The 24904-nt window shown below is 41.4% G+C and overlaps 1 protein-coding gene and 1 long non-coding RNA gene across 11 annotated transcripts in view; one reads left to right on the forward strand and one right to left on the reverse strand.

Annotated features, from left to right (window-relative positions):
- The window catches only part of FREM1 (FRAS1 related extracellular matrix 1), a 165157-nt gene extending 142421 nt beyond the window's left edge, over window positions 1-22736 (reverse strand). For 2 of the 10 annotated variants that reach the window (XM_035696905.2, XM_035696904.2), the window contains exon 1: window positions 21681-22365. The gene's annotated coding sequence lies outside the window, so the exon portion shown is untranslated. Of the gene's footprint in view, window positions 1-15010; window positions 15231-21680 lie in introns of those variants that run through there. The other 8 variants (XR_003130303.3, XR_004803580.2, XM_025433445.3 and 5 more) reach the window with 8 other exon arrangements.
- Window positions 18548-22165, forward strand: LOC125756048 (uncharacterized). The gene is made up of 2 exons (XR_007413992.1): window positions 18548-21015; window positions 21766-22165. It is a non-coding gene; the product is annotated as an uncharacterized LOC125756048 (long non-coding RNA).
- Window positions 22737-24904: the final 2168 nt, after the last annotated feature.

Consider the following 24904-nt stretch of genomic DNA (forward strand, 5'->3'; position numbering starts at 1 on the left):
AAAATGGGGGGTGAAAATAAAGTGGATTTATTTATTTTTTTATTTTTTTATTTTTTTTAATAAAGTGGATTTAAATTAAAAATGACCAACTCAGAATCAACCCATTCCCACCCACCCAAACATAGAGAGATTTTGCCTAGAACGACGAAGAAAGCCAGTAAGAGTTTTCTAACTTCTCCTTCACATTAGAATCTTATAATACTATCGTAGAATTTTTGATGGATTTTTAAAATCATCATTATTTTCACCCAAACCAAGTTTCCAAGTAATTCCTATAAATCAAATGTAAAAATTTAAAGCATAAACTTGTAGTTAGAATTATCCATGGGACAACTGAATTGACTCCAAACCATATATGACATAAACTGATTCACTAAGGAGCAATTAGCTGACAATCAGGGCAACTGTATCTTGAAAAGGACTAGCTATCCACACTCAGACCAAGTGGTTCTCTTCTTTGTTCTAGTTGAGGAAATTAAGACTTAGACTTTACCAAAGACTTCAGATGCAAAACCCTCTGACCTTAGCACCTCTGAGAGAGGGACAGAGAAGTCTAGTTGCTCCTTGTTTTAGGCAAAAGGGAATCAACATTCTAAGACCTCCCCGAGGTCATAGCCAGAAGCAGCAGAGCCTGGGGGAAGTGGGTCTTGGAGTCCCAGCAAAGGGCTTTTTTCTCCTGTACGCTGGCTGTCTCATTCTATTCTCTCCAACAGAGAACAGTTGAACCATATAGACTACAAAAAGAAGCACTGGGAAGACACAGTCATAAAAATGGTTCTTCTCTTTGAGAAACTCATAACCTCTTATGGAGCTTCAACTGTTCAATGACCTCCTCCCCCCCCCCCCGCCAAGAATGAAAATCTTCTGCAATCTTGCCCAACTCAGGATTTCCAGAGATTTCTCTCAAATAGGGAGAATAGAATCATGCAGAAGAAATAGCTTGTGACTTCTAAGATTGTTTTTTCTTTAACAAATAATTTGTGTCTTCCTTTCTTCATTTTTTGATTACCTGCTATAAACAGGCACTAGGCTCTATTTTTATGTGTATGTTTTCATTTATTTCTCACAACAAACCCTACAAAGCATTTTCTACTATTGTTCTGAAATGACAAAATAATCCTAATTAGAATTAACATTTACTAACTGCTTACTGAGGGGCAGGCATCATTTAAAGTACTTCAAATATATTATCTTTGTTTAATTTCTGCAACAGTTTTAGGAGGTAGATGGTGATTTTACAGGTTTGGAAAATGAGATGCAAAGACGGTAAGTAACTTGCCCGCAGTCATCAGGTCATCAGCTTGACTCCAGAGTCTGTGTCCTTGTTACTGCAACTTAGTTTTGTCTGACTCCAGGACCCAGGCACTTAACCACGCTACATTATACTGCTTCACATCACCACAAAAATCTTAGACTCCTTGCAATGGCTTCACTACCCAATCCCCCGGGGTCATTTTCTTGAAGCCTGTTTACCCTTAGAGATTTTCTTTAGAGTTCCCGACAGCAACTAATGACTCTTGCCTAGTTAAAGTTTCACTGAAGGCAATGCTCTCTCAAAGAAGTGGCTGTTACTTTAAGAGGAGATAATTAATGCAGATGCCCCAACTAAGCAAATCTTGAATCTCATAGCGTTCCAACTCATCACACTAGCAGCACAATTTAAAGGCCTCAAGGCAAACTGGCCTCCTCAAAATTCCAGTCTATTAAATCAATAAAATATGTGTTGATTCTGTTTATAACACTGTGTTTCCTCCACTCTGCAATTTTTTTCTAAAATGCAATCTAAATCACAGAATGTATGGTTTGGGAGAAACTTTAGAAATCAAATAGCCCATATCCTTCATTTTTTTCATCAATTTATTTGCTTTTATGAAAATAAACCCCTTTATATATATTGAAGAAATACATGTTCATTATGCATATAAAAGAAATACATGCTAAAGGATAAAAATAAAGAAACATAAAGAAAGGGGAAAAAATACACTTTCCTAAAACCCAAAGAAAACATCCTTATGTGTATGTATATACAATTTTTAAAGTTAATTAAAATCATACTATAAAAAGAGCATGGACCATCCTTTCCTATTAACGTAACATTCTAGTTTAAGCATCCTCCATATTATTAAATATTCCTTGTGATCTTACTTTTCATTTGTGCATTCTATCCAAGACATGAATATACTATGATTTCTACCATCATTCTATTGTTATGTTGAAGCACTTACCATATCAGTGGATTGTGATGAAAACCCCTTAGCTATACATTAGTTGATTTTCCTATTTCTTTCCTTTTCATAGTTTTCTAGCTGTGGAACTACAGGATCAAAGAGTATCAATTTATTTTGAGGCTCCCTGATATGCATGCTTTCTAGAAAGATGGTGCTAATTGGACATCCTTACTAGTCTTGCCCACATTCCACATCATCCCTTTAATCTTTACTCACTTCCCAAGTGAAATGTTGTATCCTGTCACTATTTTAACTTGCATTCCTTTGCTTACTTGAGATTTAGGTTTTTGCAACAATCATTTGTACTTTCTCTTCTAGAAGCCCCTTCATTTTACAGAAGAAAGTCCTGTGGCAGTTAAATGACTTTACCAATGCTGAAATACATTTCTAGGCACAAGATGAAATACATATCTAGGCAATCCTACCTAGCATACCACATCAGCAAACCAAAATTTAGATAATTTTCATATCCCTGTAAATGCTCTGCTTGACCAGACACACAGTCTATTCAATCTTCCAATCCCCAAACACCAAGCCAACTCTGAGACTTCTCACTCCAAACAAGGTTGGCGGTGTGGCCCCACCCAGTCAGATATTCTCTAATTGTTTCTTCCTTGTTCTTTATTCTTTATCCTATAAAAACTTCTTGCCTTCTGCCCCCATTCTGCAGTTCTCTGAGACCGTCCACTTCATAAAGTGTTAAATAAAGTTTGTTTGTGTCACCTAAATTGTCTCCTTTAATCTGTTTCTCAACATAAAGATTACATAGGTATCTGGAGACCAAGCCTGGTTTGGAAACTTAGTTCTCATAACATCCAGACCACAGCAATGTCCACTATCCATGCAGCTCGCTTAAATCACAGATGCTTGGTCCAGAAACATCCCTTTCAGTACTCTTTCTTCCCTGAATTCAGCAAGTCCTGACAGACTCCCAAAACTAAGGAGAGAAAGCCTTCCCTCAGGCTATTCTGTCAAGACCAAGGTTGCAAAGATGGATCTTTGACCACCACACAAATTCATTAGAAGGTTACCATTCTCAGATTTTTCAACAGTTCAATGCCTATCCAACCAGCAGAGGCCACATTTTGCAAATTGTGTTTATTAAAATACACATTTGGGGGAAGTTAAAAGTTTTTCACACAAAAATAAATGTCTTCTATATCCAAATCTATCTGAAGCACAGAATGCTGAAGTTTTTTATTTAAGGTTCACAATGCGATATGAGCATATCAGAGGCTCTAAGAAGTCCTGAGTAAAGAAAAACTTTCAGCCTGAAGTTTGCAAATGAACAGAAAACCCGCCCCACCCCCATACAAAACCCAGGTTCTTTGAAACATCACTCAAGAAACACTAGGTTAAAGAGTTAAAAATGACTGAAATATAGAATGGCAACACGGTATCTCAAAATTTCTGGTCACACCTGATAAAATCATACTTAATGAAGTCTACATCAGAAATCCAAATTCCAGACCACTCTTTGGAAACCAGACATCTGGCCTTTCTCTACAAAGATCTTCCACTAAAACTCCCTTCAAAGGTAGAGAAAATGGATGGCAGAGAGGATAATGGTTTTGTGCCCTCGATTTACAGTTGTTTTTAATGACTATTGAAGTTTCTTTAACCATCAAAGGCATTTCCTTGAAGATTAGGAATGGCCATAATTTACATTCACTTTGCTTTTAGCCAGAGGGATGTATCAGACAAACTTTCACAACAGCTTGTTTTAATTGAATAACTTAAACAGAATGAAAACCATTCACATTCACTCTGGTTGACTATAACTGGTACTAACCATGTGTACACACCCAGACTTCTTACACTTAGGACCTTCCCACCCAGAGTCACCCTATCAAAATTGGTTTTCCTCTTCTTGAGTGAATTTTGCATCTTCTTCTTTTTTTTTTTTTTATGATAGTCACACAGAGAGAGAGAGAGAGAGACAGAGACACAAGCAGAGGGAGAAGCAGGCTCCATGCACCAGGAGCCCGAAGTGGGATTCGATCCCGGGTCTCCAGGATCGCGCCCTGGGCCAAAGGCAGGCGCTAAACTGCTGCGCCACCCAGGGATCCCCAATTCTGCATCTTCTAACTCACTATCAAATACCAAGTTGTCCAGAAGTGAGATTCTGTTTCAATTCACAGGAAGTCATGTTCAGAAGTTCATCTTCTGGAAACAATCCCCTTTTTAGAATACCTGGTTCTCTGTTTGAATAGGACAAATTCACTTGTTCTTCTAAGTAAGGCATAAGCAGTTGTAGAATACCCACTTTGTGACGAGGGCTATAAGGGCTAGGATTACAAAGACAAAAAAAAAAATCTTGCTCTTAGAGAGTTTATAGTGTAATGGAGAAGGACAGACATACAAACTATGAATTAAAAAAGAGTGGGTAGTGCTCTAATGGTGGAATGCATTGTGTGCTACAGGAGTAAATAGGAGGGTGACATTTGACTCAGACTGGGCAGAGGGGAGGTCTCCTACAAGGGGAGAGAGCTGGATTAGAACAAACAGGATTTATTTAGAAAGGCAAAAGGGGCATGGTTGAAGATGAAGAGAAAGAATCAGAGAACCAACAAGCAGATGTTATGTCAGAAACATGTTTTTTGTGTAAATGAGTGGAGAGGTAGCTGACTTGTGTCAGTTCACTAAGGTATAGCCGCTACCTTTGAGAAATTGAGGTCTGCAAGAGATTCCTAATCAAATACTTTACAATACAAAATGATATTGCTACAATGGCATATGAGCAAAATGCTCTAATGAGTTCATCAAACTCAGCAGTTTACACTTAAAGAACTTGTACTTTTCAAGATGAACTACTTTATGGTGAATAGGATTGCTCAACATTCAGAAAACTACCCAGTGTGATGTCTGGGTGGTACAGTGTGGTTAAGGGTCTGACTCTTGATTTCAGCTCAGGTTGTGATCTCAGGGTTGTGGGATCAAGCCCCGAGTTGGGCTCCACACTCAGAGTAGAGTCTGGCTGAGATTCTCTCTCCCTTTCCCTCTGCCCCTTCCCTGCTGCTCTCTCTTGCCATCTCTCAAATAAATAAATCTTAAGAAAAAAAAACAAAAAAAAAAAAACAAAACCTACCAAGCATAGCTCCTTGAGCGATGCTACAATAACGCAGACCATCTTACTTGCATGCCATAGCTAATGATAAAATCCAAAATCACAGATGTCTGGTGCAGAAAAGAGGCCAACCATCACAAATAGTCCTGTTAAAAAATCTGCTGAAATGGAAATGCTTTTTTTTAAAGGCAATATTTTTAAGGAAATAAGTATGAATTTGGAAAATACTTTATGAACAAAGATACTCATTACCCCAAACTGGTAAACCCAAATGTCTAACAATAAGGAAATGACCAGGTAAACCCATAGTACACCTGAAGTTTTGTAAAAATAATATTTATTTTCTCAATTTTTAAAATAGTACAAGTTCATTGTAGAAAATCTGAGAAATAGGGCAGCCCTGGTGGCTCAGCAGTTTAGCGCCGCCTACAGCCCAGGGCCTGATCCTGGAGACCGGGGATCGAATCCCATGTCAGGCTCCCTGCATGGAGCCTGCTCCTCCCTCTGCCTGTGTCTCTGCCTCTCTCTCTCTCCTCTCGGTGTATTCTCATGAATAAATAAATAAAATCTTAAAAAAAAAAAAGAAAATCTGAGAAATAAACAGAAGAAAATAAAAACTATCCAAAATTCTAACATGCAGAGACAATACTGTTAATATTCGGTCTTCTTTCTTCTACGGATAGTTATAGACTCTGTTTTTAATTTAAATTCAATTAATTAACATATAGTGTATTATTAGTTTCAGGGTAGAGTTCAGTGTTTCATCAGTTGTATATAACACCAGTGCTCATTACATCATGTGCCCTCCTTAATGTCTATCACCCAGGTAAACCTTCCCCCTACCACCTCACCTCCAGCAAGCCTCAGTTTGTCTCCTATGATTAAAGTCTCTGATGGTTTGTCTCTCTCTCTGATTTTGCCTTTAGTTTTCCCTCCCTTCCCCTGTGCTGCTCTGTTTTGTTTCTTAAATTCCACATAAGAGTGAAATTATATAATTGTCTTTCTCTGATTGACTTATTTCACCTAGCATAATACCTTCTAGTTTCATCCACGTCATTGCAAATGGCAAGATTTCTTTTTTGATGGCTGAATAGTCTTCCACTGTGTGTGTGTGTGTGTGTGTGTGTGTGCGTGTACACCACATCTTCTTTATCCATTCATCTGTCAATGGACATTTGGGCTCTTTCCATAGTTTGACTATTGTGGATATTGCTGCTATAAACATTGGGGTTCAGGTGCCCTTCGGATCATTACATCTGATCTTTGGGGCAAATATCTAGTAGTCTAATTGCTGGGTCATAAGGTAGCTCTATTTTAACTTTTTGGGGAACCTCCATACTGTTTTCCAGAGTGGCTGCACCAGCTTGCATTCCCACCAGCAGTGTACAAGGGTTCCCCTTTCTCTGCATCCTTGTCAACATTTGTTGTTTCCTGACTTGTTAATTTTAGCCATTCTCACTGATGTGAAATGGTATCTTATAGTGGTTTTGAGTTGTATTAGAAATGCTTTTGATGACTTAAGAAACCAGGTGATAAATGATAAAAAAAAAATGAAATGTTGCTTGAGATTAAGTCACAGTACATAGAAAATCACAGAATTCTAGGGTTGAAAGGAGCTTCTCCTCCAAATTTTACTTAAACCAGCATTATCATCATCAGGTGTTATGCATTTACTTTGCATCTGACCCTGTTTCACAACCACCTTTGGAGTGGATTCTATTCTAAGGATTCTGATTCTAAGGTAAATAATTTGTCCAAGGCAAATACTAATAAATGATTGAGCTGGCATTCCAATCCCAACAGACAGGCTCCAAAGCCCATGTTCCTGAACCCCATGCTCTACACTCCAGCACACACATAGAGGTCAAGGTGAGGAAGTAGTGGCCTTAAGGGGCTGAGTGATTTGCCAAAGGTTAAAGAATTGCTTGGCCTGCTGCTTTATTCACTTATACAAGCAGATTATGGAAAGCACATCATAATATCAAGTACTGTAGTAAAGTTAAAAAAAAAAAAAACCTACAAGTGGTATACATGGATCCTGGCAGTAAGGAGACCCAGACAATTGTTTGAGAGTACTTTTCCTGGGAGCAGGCCTTCCAGAACATGGGCAAAGCCTTCAATCCCAGCAAGATTTGCCAAGTGAACATCTCTTGCCATCACCTAGCTGCCTGTACCTGCCCTTTAAGGAGATGAGTGTCACTACAAGAAAATGAACCCTTAAAAAATGGCAATTCTTAAAACCAACGAACAATTAAACTTATGAGAACTCTAATGAGAGGCTTTCCTTTCTTCTCTGCTGAGGATCTTAGCACAATTCTGATGTTCAGCTGTGACCTACACATCACTTTATTTAACAAATATTTGTTTGTTTCACAAATATTTGCTTTTTATAAATAACTTTGAAAGGATGTACAAGACAAGGAGGAGGAGGAAGCAAGGGGAGTTTAATGCTCTGCTCTAGGATCACAGTTCAAGAGAAAAGAAATGCAACAGTAATAGGCACAGAGGCCAGACTATAAATCAGATCTACCAGCTCTCTCCCCGTTCCACTATTTCCTTGAACAAGGTCATTATTCTTCCTTGGCCTCTGCTCCTCTCCTATACGATAATTGATACCTTGCAGGGCCATTAAAGTAGTTAAATGTGATAATGTATGTAAATGTATTACTTACCACTCAACCAAAGTCCCCAGGGTGCATGCACATGCGCACCCACACAGAGAGCAGGCTGTCTGAAGGAAACTCAGTCCTTTTTGCCCAGGCCAATCAGTTTTTTTTTCCTAAAACTTGTTGGAAAAGTTACCACTGTAATGGATACATGTCATTAAACAGTCATCAAAACTCATAGAATATACAACATCACATATGAACCTGGATGAAACCATGAGCTTTAGATAATCATAACTCACTCATCAATTGGCTTATCAATGGTAGTACACCATACTGATACAAGATGTTAGTAACTGGGGAAACTGGGGAGATGGGGTGTATGTGAGAACTCTGTTCAATTCTTCTGTAAACCAAAATCTGCTCAGAAACTAAGTTTTATAAATTAAAAAAAATTATTATTTGAGCCATCCTTGACCTGTTCCATGATTTATGTTGAACTGACTCTCCAGTCACACCCAACAGAGCTAGAAATTTTTCTTAAGAGCAGTATAGTGCCATTAGCAACAAAAAAGGAGCAAGCCAAACCACAGTGACTTCTTGCTCCTTGCACTTCCTGATGTTCAGAATTGAGCATGATTTTATCCACATTGTATAGCTCTGTTCTTCCTCAGGATCTCCAGCTACTCAAGTGCCAGCAAGGCTTGCGGGCCACAGGACACTCCCACACTGAGGTCCCATATGTTAACCCAGCTCCAGTATTAGTTCTCCGGCACACGCATGAGTCCCTGATGCCTCTGTGGTCCGCTGAACTTAATTGCATTAAGATGAGTGGAAACTTAATCTGCTTACTTTGGCAGAATTTGGGGTGGGCTGTGGTGAGTGGGAGGGTGGGAGAGTGCTCTTAGGCAATGAGATTAAAAATGCTTCAGTACTACTTTAAAAACAAAATCTCCATAAACATTACAGGCTGCAAATAAAAAGTATCTGAATGTCTGATTTGATGACTTATTGTTGAGTACATGTGTGTGCAAGAATATAGCAATGTATAAGAATGGCATCACATAACAATTATAGACACCACCAAGTCAGAGAAATGTTTTAATAAAGAGATAGGTGCAACTGGGTGGCTCAGTCAATTAGGTGTCTGACTCTTGGTTTTGGCTCATTTCATGATCTCAGGATCCGGAGATCAAGCCTGTTGTCTGCCCTCAGCACATCAGCACAGAGTCTGCTTCTCTCCCTCTCTCTCTCCCTCTGCCCCTCCTCCTGCTCTCTCATAAATACACGAATTAATTAATTAATTAATTAATTCTTTAAAAAGAAAGACAAATAGGGCGCACACAAGTGGTCTTGGTTTAAACACTGTTTTAGAGTCCCCAAGATACAAATAGACTTTTTTTTTTTAAGTGGGCTTGCAAATCATTTGTCTAGAAGTGAGAACATATTTACCATGGGCAGAGCATCCAGACTAGCTGACAAATGCAGTACACACTGTGATGTCACTGCACAGTATGTAAACTCATCATGGTGGAAGATATTTCTGGGGAAACCACACTAACATACCTGTTCTCTAAAGTATTGGCCAAAGGAGCTGAGACTCCTTTAAGGGGTGTTTTCAGTTTCGTACACCAAAATTACAGGGCACTATTTGTGTTGTAACCATGCTCCAAGGTGCTAGGGTGCTGTTTTCACAGACCAAAAAGTAAAAGGCGCCCCCAGAGTTATGCAGGGTGGGGGCTGACCCCATGTCTCCTGAGGCCTGAGGAAAAGTAGTGGCTACGAAAGAGACTTCACTCTCATGGCTTCGGCCCTATTTCATTGTTGGAAGGAAGTAAATAGGCTTTGTGAGGGCTGATGATGGTCTTCATCGTTGACAATATTCCAGAAATACACCAAGGTGAAAGAGTTGCCTTAATGTCACTCCTAACCAGCAGGGTCCCATTTCTGGCTTCTTATCAAGATCACTCACATATCATCTCAAATTTCAGATTTGATTTGTCTGGGTGCGGTCCAGCCATCTGAAATCAAAAGTTCTCTGCAATAAACTACAGCACTTTATTTTCTTCTCCTCCAAGTAGAAGAGGCAAAAGGGGCTTTAGGGCCCAAACACTGAAGGCAGGTTTTTTGGCATGTCTGAAAATTATCAGGGTGTGATGAAGTGGTGGGTGTAGGGCTGGGGTGCCACCTAGACCAGTACCAGGAAGAGGCTGAAAGCCAGATCCAGCTTGAAGGTGACTGGGGAGCAAAGTGGAAGAGGAGAGGGAGACAGGATGGCCCCAGACAGAGAGGAAATGAAGGAAACTCCCTGACAGCCTAGCTGGGAGGCCATTCCTAGGAAGCTAGTCACATGTGTGACAAGTACAGACATGAGGCAGTGGCTTCCCAAATTAGCAAACTCGTTAGAAAGGAAACAGTCTAAAATAAAAGAAATTAACATAAAGTTTAGCCAGTAAAATTTTATGCTAGCACTAGTTTCCATTGCATTCCAACTTTTCCCTCGCTGTGACTCTTTAAAGACACAGTTAAATACATGTATTGCAACCACAAATTTTATTGCCCACAAGGCTAATATTTTTCCATGTTTTTTTTTATAGTATGATATATCATACCGTGATGGAAATAATCTTTTGGGTTTAGGCAGGAAGTAATAGGTCTCCCTAAAATCATTACTTACAAAGTCATTATTGATCAGATTAGAAAGGGATTTGAGGCTGTCAGCTTAATCATCTGCTGCAAAGCACAAACATTCAGATCTTCTGGTCTGTAAATTAAAAATCTCTCGCGTGATCCCAAAGTCTAATTCCCTTTTGTGTTCCTAATGTATCAGTTTCTTTCTTGTCAGTTCCTCAATAGAACAGTGGCCATTATTTCATGCCTCTTATAACATTTGTTACCACAATCGTGACTTTCAATCTTGTCCACTGGAGCCCATCTCACTACCTCCAGTCTTCTGCTTGGATATACAATTTGTCTTTTTCTACTCAATTAAAAAAAAAAACAAACACAAGGATCAGTTTTTTGAAGGAAATAACTGGTTTTTTTCTTCTTATATAAAGAGAAAGTCAGATAGTAATGCATGACATTTATGTCATGTTCTTCAGTTCACACATCTCTTTGTAGGCAGACCTCAATTAAGCCTTTGAACTAAGGGTTAAGTACTTTGACTAAGCCATTCACTTTTTGAATCCTTTGAAGGTGCAAAAGAACCTCAACCTTAAAATAAATATGTTACTTATACCTTCTCAGACTTGTTTTCATTATCTGTACAATCAGGATCCATAACACTGATTTCACAAGGTTACTGTAGAGATTGTGTTTGTTGTCATTGTTGTTAATTAACAAATTCAGCTGCCCTCACATTATGGGCACATGTGCTCCTTGCCATGTCATTGTCTTAAAGTCCTTAGTCTTAATCTTAAAAGTCTGAAAAGTCTAGGTCTTAGACCTTAAAGTTCTGGTGTCGGATCTCTCTGGCCACAGAACTAACTATTCAGACATGACGCGTGCAAGCCCCAGGCTGTTCTTGACAGCAAGCCTGCTGTGCAACACCAATATGATCTCGGAAAATATCTCTATTAGCTTAAGAGGTTGTCATCATTTGCCGTATTTTTTTAGAGAGGGGAGGGAATGAGGGGCAGAGGGAGAGAGAAAGAGACGATCTTAAGACAGGCTCCACGCTCAGCATGGAGCCCAATGCAAGGCTCGATCTCACAACCCTGAGATCATGACCTGGGTCGAAATCGAGAGTTGGATGCTTAACTAACTGAGCCAGAAGAGGCACCCCATCATTTGCCATTCTTAATGCAAACACTTCAGTGGGGGAAACAATAGATGAGGACCTGAGCCTTCCTACCAATGCATCTCATAGCCTGTGACGTCCATGAACTACAAGGATCCTAGCACCAAAGCAACTGACAAAGTTACAGACAAGGAAATGTCTCTGTATCAGAGAGTAAATAAAGGCCAGGAGTTTCCAATACAGCAATCCAGCAACAATCAATGTAGGAGGCCTCATAGCATCTACAATGCAAAATAGTACACAGAGCACATTGCTCTCTCCTAGCCTGAAGAGTTGAACTGGCATTGTGCAGGTTTTGTAGCCAAATGAGAAAAATAAAATGGGTTTCATCAAGAATTTTTAAAAGTGCAAAGCTAGTCCTGCCTGAGTAAGTTTCCTTGTCACCTTATCCTGAAGCCAAGCTCTAAATCCAGAGTGTATTACAAATCTTTTTTTAAGATTTTATTTATTTTTTGAGAGAGAGCAAGCAAGAGAGTGCACAAGCAGGGGGAGCAGCAGAGGGAGAGGGAGAAGCAGGCTCCCCCCTGAGTAGACAGCCCAATGTGGAGCTTGATCCCAAGACCCTGGAATCATGACCAGAGCTGAAGGCAGATGCTTAACCAACTGAGCCACTCAAATGGATTTCTAAATGTGAATTTATAAGTCCACAGGTTTTATTTTATTTCCTTCTGAGTAATAATGTCCTCAGAATTTGGAAGATCAGCTAACTAATACCAGGTAGAGGCCTTGACATGGTAGCATGGTATTATTTATGGGCTGAATTTTGTTCTCCCCAAATACATATATTGAAGTCCTAACCCCTAGTACCTAGAATGTGACTATATTTAGAGATAGTCTTTAACAAGGTAATTAAGCTAAAATGAGGCCATTAGGGTGGCTCTTAATCCAATATAATTAGTGTCCTTATAAAAAGAAAAAATTAAGACACAGATGGGGACAGAAGGAAGACCATGTGAAGACACTGGGAGAAGAAATCAATTCTACAAGCCAAGGAGAGATGTCTCAGGAGGATCAACCCTATTGACACCTGGTTCTTAAACTTCTAGCTTTTAGAATTGTGAGAAAATAAATTTCTGTTGTTTAAGCCACCAAATCTGTAGGCCAGTGTTATGGCAGCCCTAGGAAATTCATACATATGGTAAACAAGATATGAAGAGGATACAAAAACCAGTGTGAAAGTCTTTGGGTAGCTACTTAATATAGTCCAATAGCCACTCAACTGCTGTTCCTTTTGCACTGAAAAGTCACCTCCAGTGACCTCTTAATCACCAATCAGGAACTCCAGCAGTGGTTATTTTTAATTGTTCCAAGAATGCAAAGGGCTTAAGGCATCAACTATTCTCCAATATTCGAGCAAAATTATTCTTTTTTTAAGATTTTATTTATTTATTCATGATAGACATAGAGAGAGAGAGGCAGAGACACAGGCAGAGGGAGAAGCAGGCTCCGCGCAGGGAGCCCGACACAGGACCCAATCCCGGGACTCCAGGATTGCGCCCTGGGCCAAAGGCAGGCGCTAAATCACTGAGCCACCCAGGGATCCCCGAGCAAAATTATTCTTATAAAATGCTGTGATGTTTCCTGCAGATCTACTATGTGAAAGCCAATGGGCCTGAGCAGAGGCCACAGTGAAGAAAGAGATCAAAGTAACAAGCTGTGACAGGTGGGTAGCAGGAGTCTGATTTTCTTAAGAGGAGGCAAATATTGAAAGAAAAGGAGAAGAAAGAAAGAAGAGTAACCGGAGAGGAAAGGAAGAGAAAAGGCCCTTGTGTCTGGAATTTACAATGAACTGCTGGTGCACCAAGTCACCCCAACCATAAACATGTCCTACACTCAATGACTTTACATTAAAAAGGTTATATTGTATTTTAGAAATGAGCCAGAAATGTATTCTATACTTGGTAGAAATCAATTCTTCAGGTGCGTCGCCATCCTTGTTTGTTTTTATTGTTGTTATCCCTTTGATAAATGGGCTTTAATCGGCAGCCAGTGGCCCTCCCCATAGGAGAAGGCAAGCCTGAAACAGAAGAGCAGCCACACCAGTGAGTCTTGAGGACGTGGTGACCTTAGATTTGGATGCTGGTCCTGCTGCCTACCGGTGACATCATCTTGGCCAAATTAAGTTCTCTTAGTCTCAGTTGTCTTAGCAGTAAAAAAAAAAAAGGACTGAAACACCAACCTATGGTTGTGTTGTGAGAATCAAATGCAGAAATACGTATGTAGACATTAGAACTCAGTGGGTGTTCAATAAATGTTAGTGTTCTGATCACTGCTACTACCATCACTACCACTACCACTACTATTACTCCTACTACTCATCAAACATCTTCTTTTCTCCTTTCCCACCATAGGCCTCATCTTGACCAACTAGCCTACATCCCAGTCTCTACTCACCCCTCACCACTTTGCATTCCCTAAGACCACTTGATTTTGATTGCCACCACAAGTCTACTGAAATAGCTATCTCAAAGGCTGCCAGTGACCTGCTAATTGATATATCAACTTGAAATTTTCTCCAACAATCCTCTCTGATCTTGAGCACCTAACAGTGCCCTCTACCCACTTTCTGGGTAATTGCTTCTTTCCTGGGTTCTATACCTCAATATACTCCCGGTTCTCTTTCTACCTAACCACTGCCTTTTTCTCTTTTATTTGCTCTCCATTCTATTTCTTCCCTCTTTGTTTTTATCTCCTTTGGGTCACACTGCACTGCTAAAAATGTAGCATTTCTTAAAACTTCGAGCTCCGCTGGCTTCTCACCTCCGCTCTCACAGCCTTTGGCTAACACCTGTAGACTTATGCGTTCCCAAACCACAGTCCTACCCTCTCCCATAGCCTCCAGTTACACATTCACAATGACCTGCTGGACCCTTCCCATCTCTATGTCCCTGTTCATGTCTGCTCCTTGCCTGGAATGTCTTTGCTTCCATCCTTATTAAAATCTTTATGTATTGGGGCACCTGGGTGGCTCAGTGGTTGAGCATCTGCCTTTGGCTCAGGTCATGATCCTGAGGTCCTGGGATCACGTTCCACATTAGGCTCCCCACAGGATCCTGTTTCTCTCTCTGCCTATGTCTCTGCCTCTCTCTCTGTGTGTCTCATGAATAAATAAATAAAATCTTAAAAATAAATAAATAAAAAATAATAAAATAAAATAAAATAAAATCCTTATGTATTAAGGCCTCATGAAATACTTCCTTCAAGATGTCCTAAGATATGATCATTCCATTTGGAAATATTTCTTTCCTGCTTTTCAGAAGAATCGAATTTTATTTAAATCCATCACGGGGCATTTATCACATCCTACCTGATGGAGTAGCTATTCATCTAAGTGTTTTGAAGGCAGGAGAACAAAGCATCTATTGCATGTGATATATGCTCAACACGTCTCAGTAAATGAAAGCAGCAAATACAGTTGAACTATGCCTTCACACACTGACATCTTTGAACTCTTCTCATTTAAACTTGAATATTTCTGTGAGTCTGGGTTATAGAGATGTGTCTAGTTTTCCCTCTAAAAAGAAAAAAGGAAAAAAGAGGTTAGAGACATCCTTTCTCTTAAAAGAAACATCTTGAGTGGTGCCCATAGCTCCATTTTTGGCCTCCTCTGGCTAAATCATTTTCCAAATTCCTAAACCAATATAGAGAAGACAAGCTTATCCAATGAACAAACAGCACAAATTCAAAAGTGTAACTGTTATCACTGGGAACACAATCAAGACCGATTGTTGTTGGTCTCAACAATCGGAGGCTGGAATAATGGACTGAAGCTAGTAAGTTCACGTTTGGGAATGTAAGACTACATTCCCAAAAAATCAACTGCATGTGAATGGGAAAGAATAGACCTACTTTGGCAGTAATTTATGAAAAAAAAGAGTCTGTCTTCGAACTATTTGAAAAAGGAATAACTTTACTCTCTGGGTCCAGGGTGCAGAACCTTGGATAGGTGGAATTGTACCCTACTTTTTTTTTTTTTTTTAAGATTTATTTACTTACCTGAGAAAAAAAACAAGAGCATGAATGAGAGGGGCAGGGGAAGAGGGAGAGAATCTCAAACCAACTCTGCGTTGACTGTGGAGCCCCACACAAGGCTCGATCTCATGACCCTGAGATCACATGAGCTGAAACCAAGAGTCAGACCCTCAACCAACCACACCACCCAGGTGCCCTGCACTCTACTTTTAGGAGGAATTTTCCTTTAGAGTTGTCCAATAATGGCACGGGCTGATATATAGACAGAGGAAGGGAGAGAGTGTGGATTAGGTGCTTTCTGAGGTCTCCTTTAACTGTGACACTACATTTCCCTGCGTGATTGTCCTCTGCCCATCTCTCCAGTCTCTTCTCACAGGATTCTCCTCCTTGCCCCTGACAAGCTACTCACACAGCTCTTCCTTCTTAAACTCACTACCCTGCCCACTCTGAGCCTTTATATGTTTTACACATACACGGCTATTCCATCTGCCATGAATGCCCTTCCCCTATTTCTACCAAACTCTCGTTCCCCTGGCCAAATTCTATGCATCCTTCAGGTCTTAACCTCCCAGACCAGTGTTATCTGCTTGCATAGAATCCTGCGATACCCTTACCACAAGTGGCATTTTAATTGTTTATTTGTAGTCATTTTATTAAAAGTCTGCCTTTTACCATAGTCTGTAAGCTTCTTGAAGATAATAACTATGATTGTTTTGCTCACTCAAGTCTCTCCTGCCCTGGTCATCAGCTCTGGCACAGAGAAGCTTAGTAAATATTAGTTGAGTGACTTACTTATCACAGTGCAAACACTGGACCTATAAGAAAAAAATTAGTGGAAGACAAAAAAAGACCAGGGGGCAAAGCAGGGGGAGCACTGCATGTTTGAATGCCTGTCGTTTCGTCTGGTGATAGTTCACAGGCTGCCCACGGGGAGAGCCCAGAGTTTCAAATTCTCAAACAAACATTTCCCCCAGAAGTTGGGCCCCTGGCTACAAAGGAGCAAAATCCTCCCAGCCAAAAAAAAATAAAATGATTTCTTTCCTGATGTATTTATCTGAAATAGCTATAAAAGTCTTCCATTCTGGAGGGTCAGGAAGAAATGAGGACAGAATGGTTTTAACATTGGCCCTTGCTCTCTGTACTAATTGCTTTGAGAGTCGAAAGCTTGTTGAGTCTGTTCCATCTGGGAGAAGGAATCAGTGGGACCAAGGCCAGAGAAGTGGTGGGCTGACATCTAGTCTGTTTCGTCAATGAAATCTGGAAGAAAGCTTAATTTCCCATTTCTCTTCTCTTTTCACCTATAAATTGAGGGGCTTGCCACATGTGTGATCCTTGCCAGCCTTCACACCTGTGTTAGCGCTCTTCCAGAGAAGAAATACTCATTGAGCACTCGTCATATATCATGGACCATGCTAGGTGCTTTCCAAATATCCTTTAGCTCTCATGAGCATCTGCTAAGTGTCCATATCTTCACTTTACTCAGAGGAAACTTAGTAAGTAACTCAGCCAGCATTACAGAACCAAAGAATATTGCAGCCCAGGACTGGAACCCAGCTGAAATTTATTCAAAGAGTCTTCTTCTTTTTCTTTTTTTTCTATTACACCACTCCAATTTAACATTTTAGTTCTCCATTTAATACTACTTTTTGGGTTTCAAAATAATCACTAAGGCTTATTGAATGAAATAGAATTATCCCACCACGTTACAACAAAAAGGAAGATTTACATAAAACAGAATCCAAGTGTTACTGTTGTGTGCTGCCATGTTGCCTTTCCAAGGAGGAGAATCATTTTATTTTATTTTTTTTTGATTTTATTTATTTATTCATGATAGTCACAGAGAGAGAGAGGGGGGCAGAGACACAGGCAGAGAGAAAAGCAGGCTCCATGCATCGGAAGCCCGACGTGGGATTCGATCCCGGGTCTCCAGGATCGCGCCCTGGGCCAAAGGCAGGCGCCAAACCGCTGCGCCACCCAGGGATCCCGAGGAGAATCATTTTAATGGGAAAAACAAATCTGGGCTACGAAAGAGATTTGATAGGAAATACCCAACAACGTTTAAACATTTGGATGAATTCACTTCTAGGAATTTCAATCCTTTCTGAAATTCTCCCAACTTCACAATGGTTTGGACTTAGCATTTACAAAATGAAGAATTTTTAAACCAACAGGAAATGCAGACCCTGGAATGAAAATCCCATGGCATGGAGTACAACTTCATGAGATCAAGTCCTGGCTCATTTATTGTACGAAGAATTTAGGGAGCATTTGTAAGTCCTGAGCAGCTGATAACACTTGGCAGAATGCAGAGATAGGATCCCAGGGATGTGGAACACCGATGGAAGGATGCGGAGCTCAGTGGGTCCTCCAGTGTTCTCTGCACGGAGATAGCTCTAAAGAAGCCAGATATGAAAGTTTCCAGGATAAAACTGAGAGTGAAGAGTGACATACAATCTTAGAAGCCTCTGCATGATGCATAAAAGGATTATTTTTGACATCATATCAGCAACCCATAAATAGGGAGGGATAAGAGTGAAACCAGAGACTCTTTTGGCACTTCCTGTAAACCTACCAACAAGAGGCCAAGAGCTTTTTGTCAAAAATATCCAACTTTGCAATATCCCTGTACTCTGTCGTCTAGTGAGTAGCTTCCCACCCAAACATAATATCTTCAGACAGCTGGAAGCTACATTTGTCAGAAGAGTGCACAAATCACAGCTATATTTCCTTATCTGGATGGCCAAGCTTTAGAACCCTTTGAAATGTTGCAGTCATGGCAGTGAGAGAAACTATAGTACAGACAAAATGCGGATTTCATTAGGGAGTTGTTTTTTTGTTTTATTTTTTTTTCCCCAGACCCTCAAAGGTCCCCGTTTGAGTCTCTCACCTGGTAGCACAAAAGCTATTAAATCACTTGAATGAAAGGGTCAGGTTGCAAGCTGTGCAAGTATGGAAGCCGTCAAGCCCTGTTCAGACCACCCAGCTCTCCAAAGCACTAGCGACACCAGATTCAGACAAGATAAGAGGCTGCTGTCCTATGTAACCTGGCCCACAGAGACAGCCTTTCTGGAGAGTTACAGGACCCCGTTGTGAGGAATGACTGTGTGCTCTGCAAAGGTAGGATTTGCCTAACTCACTCTACCGGTGGTCTCAGTTTCTTATGAGAGAAAGAAAAGTTAAAAGATATTTTTGAAAAATTTTCAGAAGAGCAATAAGCCAAGTCTTTGGGCCTGTTTTCAAAGCAAATGCTAAAAAGCTCCCATTCCCCCTTATCTGTGTTTAGAAGACTAAACCAGCCGTGTCCACCAATGTCAGAATTTCAGAGCTGGAAAGATACTCAAATTCATTTAACTCAACGGAGTTTCTTGACAGAGGAAGTGAAGTTTAGAGAGATTAGCTGGCTCATCCAAGACTGGTCAGCAACAGTTAAGACTTGAAACACCCTGAGGACCAGGGCTCTGTGCGCAAACACACAGATCTTTCTGCAGTCCTCCAAAAGTAGCATGGAGCCTGGCACATAGTGGGCACTTGCAAACATTTGGGGTGAGGAGAGGGGAAAAAAGGAAGGGACACTGATGACCACACCTATTTTCTTTTCCCTACAAATATACAACGGCATATAATGTCATTGGAGATGAGGAGGGAGGCTGAGTTCTTACTTTGGTATGTTGTCAAACGAGGACCTCAGCATAATGGAGGAATCACTTCCTGTTTCTCCCAATCCCATGGGTTGGTCTAATTGAAACTCAGTTTCTTGGAATTAGGCTCCTCCTGAACAGTCCCAAGAAATAATTCAGCTTAGCTCAGCCCCCTTCAGCCTAGCCCATCCCCAGAAGCTGAGTATCCCTGGGAGGCTGATAAAGAGAACAGCCGTGGGTTGAAAGTTTCTAAGACAAACACTGCTTGGCCATATGGGGTCAGGTCATCCCAACACACGGGGGAGGGGAAGACATGGCATGCAAGCAGCTTTGCCCAACTCCTCCTCACTCACGGGAATGGAAAGGCAAAGATGGAAAGAAGAGCAAGGAAACAAAGATGAAGTTGGTGGGAATGCTGCTTAAAAGCCCTGGTGTATCAGCCAAGCATGCAAAGCCATGTTCCATATAACTTATGTTCAACATCAGCTGAAATTCAAGTTTATTATGATATTAACCAAGTATGTGACAAGAATTTAATTGCCAAGGACAACGCAGAGCAGTGCTTTTCCAAATGTAGATCTCATCTCCTTTGGAATCACCTGGGTATACTCTCGGCCCCTCCCCAGGCCTAAAATCCTCTGGGGGGTGTGGCCTGGGCACCTGACTTTCAGCAAGCACCCAAGAGGTTCCTAAGCACACTAAGTGTTGAGAATCCCTGAGAGAGAGAGAGCAAAGGTAGTTAACATTTTCCTAGAATCATGCTGAAGGCACTTTTATCAAGTGTGGGCAGGGAACTGGGAAGTAATTCTTCAAGCTTTAACTAGAGCCAGGAATGGTGGTGTCAGTTTTCCAGAGCAGAAACCCGAGGAGGCTTTGGATCACTAAGTCTGGTCTGCGAAGCAGCCGTGAAGAGGTTAATCTCTCCAGCAAGATTCCCAGGTCATAAACTCCAACCAGCCCCCGGAAATGCTCTTTTTAAGCTGTGTAATTCACACCAGGCAACAGGACTGAGCACAAGAGTCGAAGAAAAAAAAAAAAAAAAAAAGGCAGAAAAGAAAATTAAATGCCTTGAAAATTATTTCTGTGACCCAGATGAAAACTAAAAGAAACTACTCACTACAGCACCAAAGAATCTGGGTAATGCGCAGCAAGAACTTAAAAAAATCAGCCTCAAACTTGAGAACTAAATGATTTCTTTGCCCCTCCAACGCTCCTTCTCATCCTCATAAAAATAGAAACCGGGCTCTTAAAAATACGTATCTAAATAGAAGTAAACCAAAGCCAGGTATCCAGCCCTCCTGCAAATTTCGATCTCTTCCTACCAGGAGGATATTATCTGTGGTGTCAAGTTTTTCACCATTTCCCGTAGCTGAGAAGAAACCTTCTGATCTGGGCTGGAGAGGGTGGATTACACAATTGAAAACGGTGATCTCCTCGGTGGGGTGCCACGGGGATGGCTTCGGAAGAGACTCCTAAACCGTGTTACATAATAAAGAGACTCCTGCGGTGGGCATATGGGTTTTCTTTAAACAGTGCAAACTGCCACCCTCTGAGTTGACGTGAGAATTAAACTTTTGCAAGCGGACTCCGCACTTCTTGCAGGGAGCCTGGAGGCCGAGGCTCCCCGGCAAACCTGGGGCACGGCGCTACCGGAACCTTCGCACCCCAGAGGAGAGCAAGGACGCAAAGCACACGCCGACAGGTAGTGCTGTCCCTGTCCGAGCTCCAAAGCTAGCAGCCCTGGGCCCGGGGAAGCGGGGGAGTCACCGGCCCGGTCGTCTCGGGTGCGAGGGCTTCGGGAGGCAGCGGGAGGAAGGGCAACCCGGGAAAGGAGCGGGAGCCGGCGTTCCCGTCTTTCGGGTCAGCTGAGTCCTCGCTTTCTTTGCACCAAGACGCCTTTAGCCCCACGCCACAGGGAAACAGAGCCTTGAGGTCCCCATACTCACTGCACGGTCCTTGCGGGGCCCCTCCCGGGCGGCGGCGGCGGCGCACACTCGCGGACTGCGGGGCCCCGGGCCGGGCCGAGACCGCTGCCGGCCGCTCCCCTCCGCCGGCCGCGCCCGGGCGTCGCTCTGAGGTCGCGGGCTCCGCCGAGGCGCCTCACTTCGGGCCGCCGCGCTCCGCCACCGCTGAGCCCGCGCCGCCTGTCCCGCCCGCCGCGCCCGGGCACACGCGCGCTGCAGCTCCGCCGACCCCGACTCACGCGCACGGGCGCCCACGGGCGCCCCGCACACACTCGCAGGCGCGCGCGCGGCCACACCCCCACGCACGTGTGTGCACACGCACACATGCCGCACACAGGTACACGCGCGCTTCCCCCCACCCCCAGGCATGCACGCGCGCTGGCACCCACGCGTGCGTACTCACACACTTTCCTCCTGGACCCTCCAACTCTTCAAACACTTTTTTTTTTCCTTTTCCCCTCCTCCTGAACCTCTTTTCTTCGAACCAGATTCCTCCCCGGAGAGGTTTCTATTCCAATTCAGACAAGATGCTCAGCGTTTCCGAAAGGAGGAGGAAGGGGAACTGGCCCCTTTTAACTTTCGTCGTGGCCTTTAAAGCAAAAGAGGAGCTTCTGTTCCCAAGCCCCACTTTAGCTGTTCAGTGTGCAAGGCTTGTTGCGTGCTTGAGTCTCTTTAAAAAGTCACCAAAAGTCTCATTTACATAGAGTGCGTGACCCCACCAATTCAGATATCACAGGTCAAGAAACCGCCCCCCCCCCACAAGAAATCCATGTCATTAAACATGTCAGGGTTCAGTGGGCGGGTGAAAGTCTGGATCCCTAACAACTGCATAATAAAATACTTTCCTGTATTTCATCTCCACCAGAGAATAAAAGTAATGGCACACCATCTGTCCTGACTTTTAAATTGACGCTAAATAGAGAAGTCGAAGTATCATCTCACTCTGGACGAAATGTTTATATTGAGACATGTCTGGTTGTTCCAAACTTTAGCCAAAAGCACAAGGCTTCAAACTGCAAATCCAGTTCACTCAAGATGGGGTTCCCCTTCAGGAGCTTGCCATGCCATACCCCCTTCCTTGGAAACAATGAGAAGAGAGAAGGAAATTGAAAAGGAAAGAAAATTGCACCAGGGAGGAAGGAAAGAAAGAAAGAAAGCTAGGAAGCAAGCAAAAGAGAGAAAACAATTATTTTATTTTACGACATGCTTTATGGGTACTTTAGGTATACTTACTCAAAATCACCAGAAATTTAAGATCTTCTAGAATCTCTTGATTCACCCCATTTGCTCTGATAATAAATTAATGAGGGATCCCTGGGTGGCGCAGCGGTTTGGCGCCTGCCTTTGGCCCAGGGCGCGATCCTGGAGACCCGGAATCGAGTCCCACGTCGGGCTCCTGGTGCATGGAGCCTGCTTCTCCCTCTGCCTGTGTCTCTGCCTCTCTCTCTCTCTCTCTCTCTCTCTGTGACTACCATAAATAAAAAAATAAAAATAAAAAAATTTAAAAAAATAAAAAAATAAAAAATAAAAAATAAATTAATGAAACTTCTTAAAGAAACATGAAGCTCTCTATAAGTAAACAAACACTGTTGGCTAAACACAATTATTAGTAAACAAAATACAGTGACACTGTGTGACTCCTGTGCTAATGTCAAAAGGGCAAGAAATAAAGCCTTAGTGATACAGTTAGGCAACACAATGTGATAGATGATTTTGTTCTCAGACTGAATTTAAAAATTTATCAGCTTGTGAATATCTTAATGACAAAGAAATGAAAAAGATCATAGATACTATTAGTTGAGACCCGAAGTCCATTTGATAAGAGGAATGATAGTAGGAAGTTGCGTCCATGTGCTTCTCCTAACATCTGGGCTAAATAAAGTGTATGGATTAGTCGAGAAACAGAAATAAATGTTTTCCATCACTTCTGTGAGAAAGAAAAATACATCCAGCATCTAAGCAAAAAATAACAAACAAACTTAGATTGAAATGTAGTTCAAAATGTCTGCAGGAAATATAATTTTCTTTGAGTTAATTAGTATATGTATGATGCTTGGCCTAGCATTATGCTGGACATATTCTAGGAGAGACAAAGATAGAGTTAGGTTAGCCAAAACATCTTGAAATCGGAAGTACTTGCTTACACAAATAAGTCACACTCTCTCTCTTACATCTCCCACAAATGGATGAGGGCTGTTAAAGTCAGACAATTATCAACTTCTATAATGTGCTCCTTGAACAAGTTGAAATTCAAAGCCAAATGTTAAAAAAAAAAAAAAAAAAAAAAAAAAAACAAGCAAAGGAACAACAAAGGATCCTGCCCCTAAAAGCATATGCTGTTGTGCTGAAACAAACTACATTTTAAAGAAATCATTCTGTTTCCAACCGAAGGGTTGGAGTGATGTGAAAGACATAAAATGTTTTGGAGATTAGCATGTGTTGAAGATTAGCATTCTCTTTTGGATTGTAGCATGTATAATTTTTACTGAACAGTTATAGAATATAGCAGTCTCTGAGAAGCACCGCCAACATCTTCACCAAAAACCCCCCATAAGCGAATTAGGAGTGCACCTATTAAATACTGCTGATGGCACCGAGCACATTGCCCTGTGAAAATGGTTTTCCCCTGAGTCTATAAAACCTGATGACCACAGGGAGCAAGGCTGCAACAGGGAGTGGAAGTGGTCACACTCTAAATAGATCAACTTAAAACAAAAACAAAAAGTAAGCAACATAAAAGTAAAATAAAATACCCCATACAGCAAGAAAAGAACAGAAATACAACCCAGCAAGAGTATTGGAGGCAGAGGCTTGCTGAGCTCGAGGTTGGGAGCTGACAAGGTGTATAGGGAATGAAATAAGTCCTGAGAGAGGCAGGAAGAAGAGTGGTGTGCTCTGCTCAAAATCAGAAGAGTGTAGACTGATATCACTCTTAAACATAAGTGCAAAATCCTAAATAACATATTTACAAATCTACACCTATTTTGATAGATACTAGGACCAATATCTAGTATCTATCAAATTTTTGGATGGCAAGGATGGTTCAAAATGAACACATCTAGCAGTTTTGTCTTTTAAAGGAGAAGAAAAAACACACACACAATTGTCTTCATAAATGCAGAAAAGCACTATTCAGTAAAACCATTACTAGCCAACTAGGAATAGAATAGAAGTCTTTCCATACAATCAGAGATATCTATCAGAAATCTTGCACTTAATGGTAAAGTTTTAGTAACAACTAAAGAAGGAACAGAACAAAAATCCCTGTTACATTGCCCACAATTCAACATTGGATAAGAGATCTTAGCCAATGCCATAAATCAAGAATAAAAAATAAGGCAGGATGATTGGAAAGGAGGAAAATAACCCTATTATTTGTAAAAAGATATGAGTCTCTCTGTAAAATATATTTTTAAAATCACCTCAATGAGAGTGCTGGAAGAAGGTGCTCCTGATGGAAGAGATACTAAAGGGACAGACTTTCCCAAGCAAACACTAAGTAATGCACTTGTTAACAAAGGATCCTTCTCCTGGCACTTATTTTATGTCAGGAACCAATGGTCCAGCTGGAGACCTGAAACAATTAATAATTTAGGTCCTGTCATTTTATGATGGCTGATATTCAAA

The sequence above is a fragment of the Canis lupus genome, chromosome 11 (genome assembly GCF_003254725.2).
Source record: "Canis lupus dingo isolate Sandy chromosome 11, ASM325472v2, whole genome shotgun sequence".
Lineage (NCBI taxonomy): Eukaryota > Metazoa > Chordata > Mammalia > Carnivora > Canidae > Canis > Canis lupus.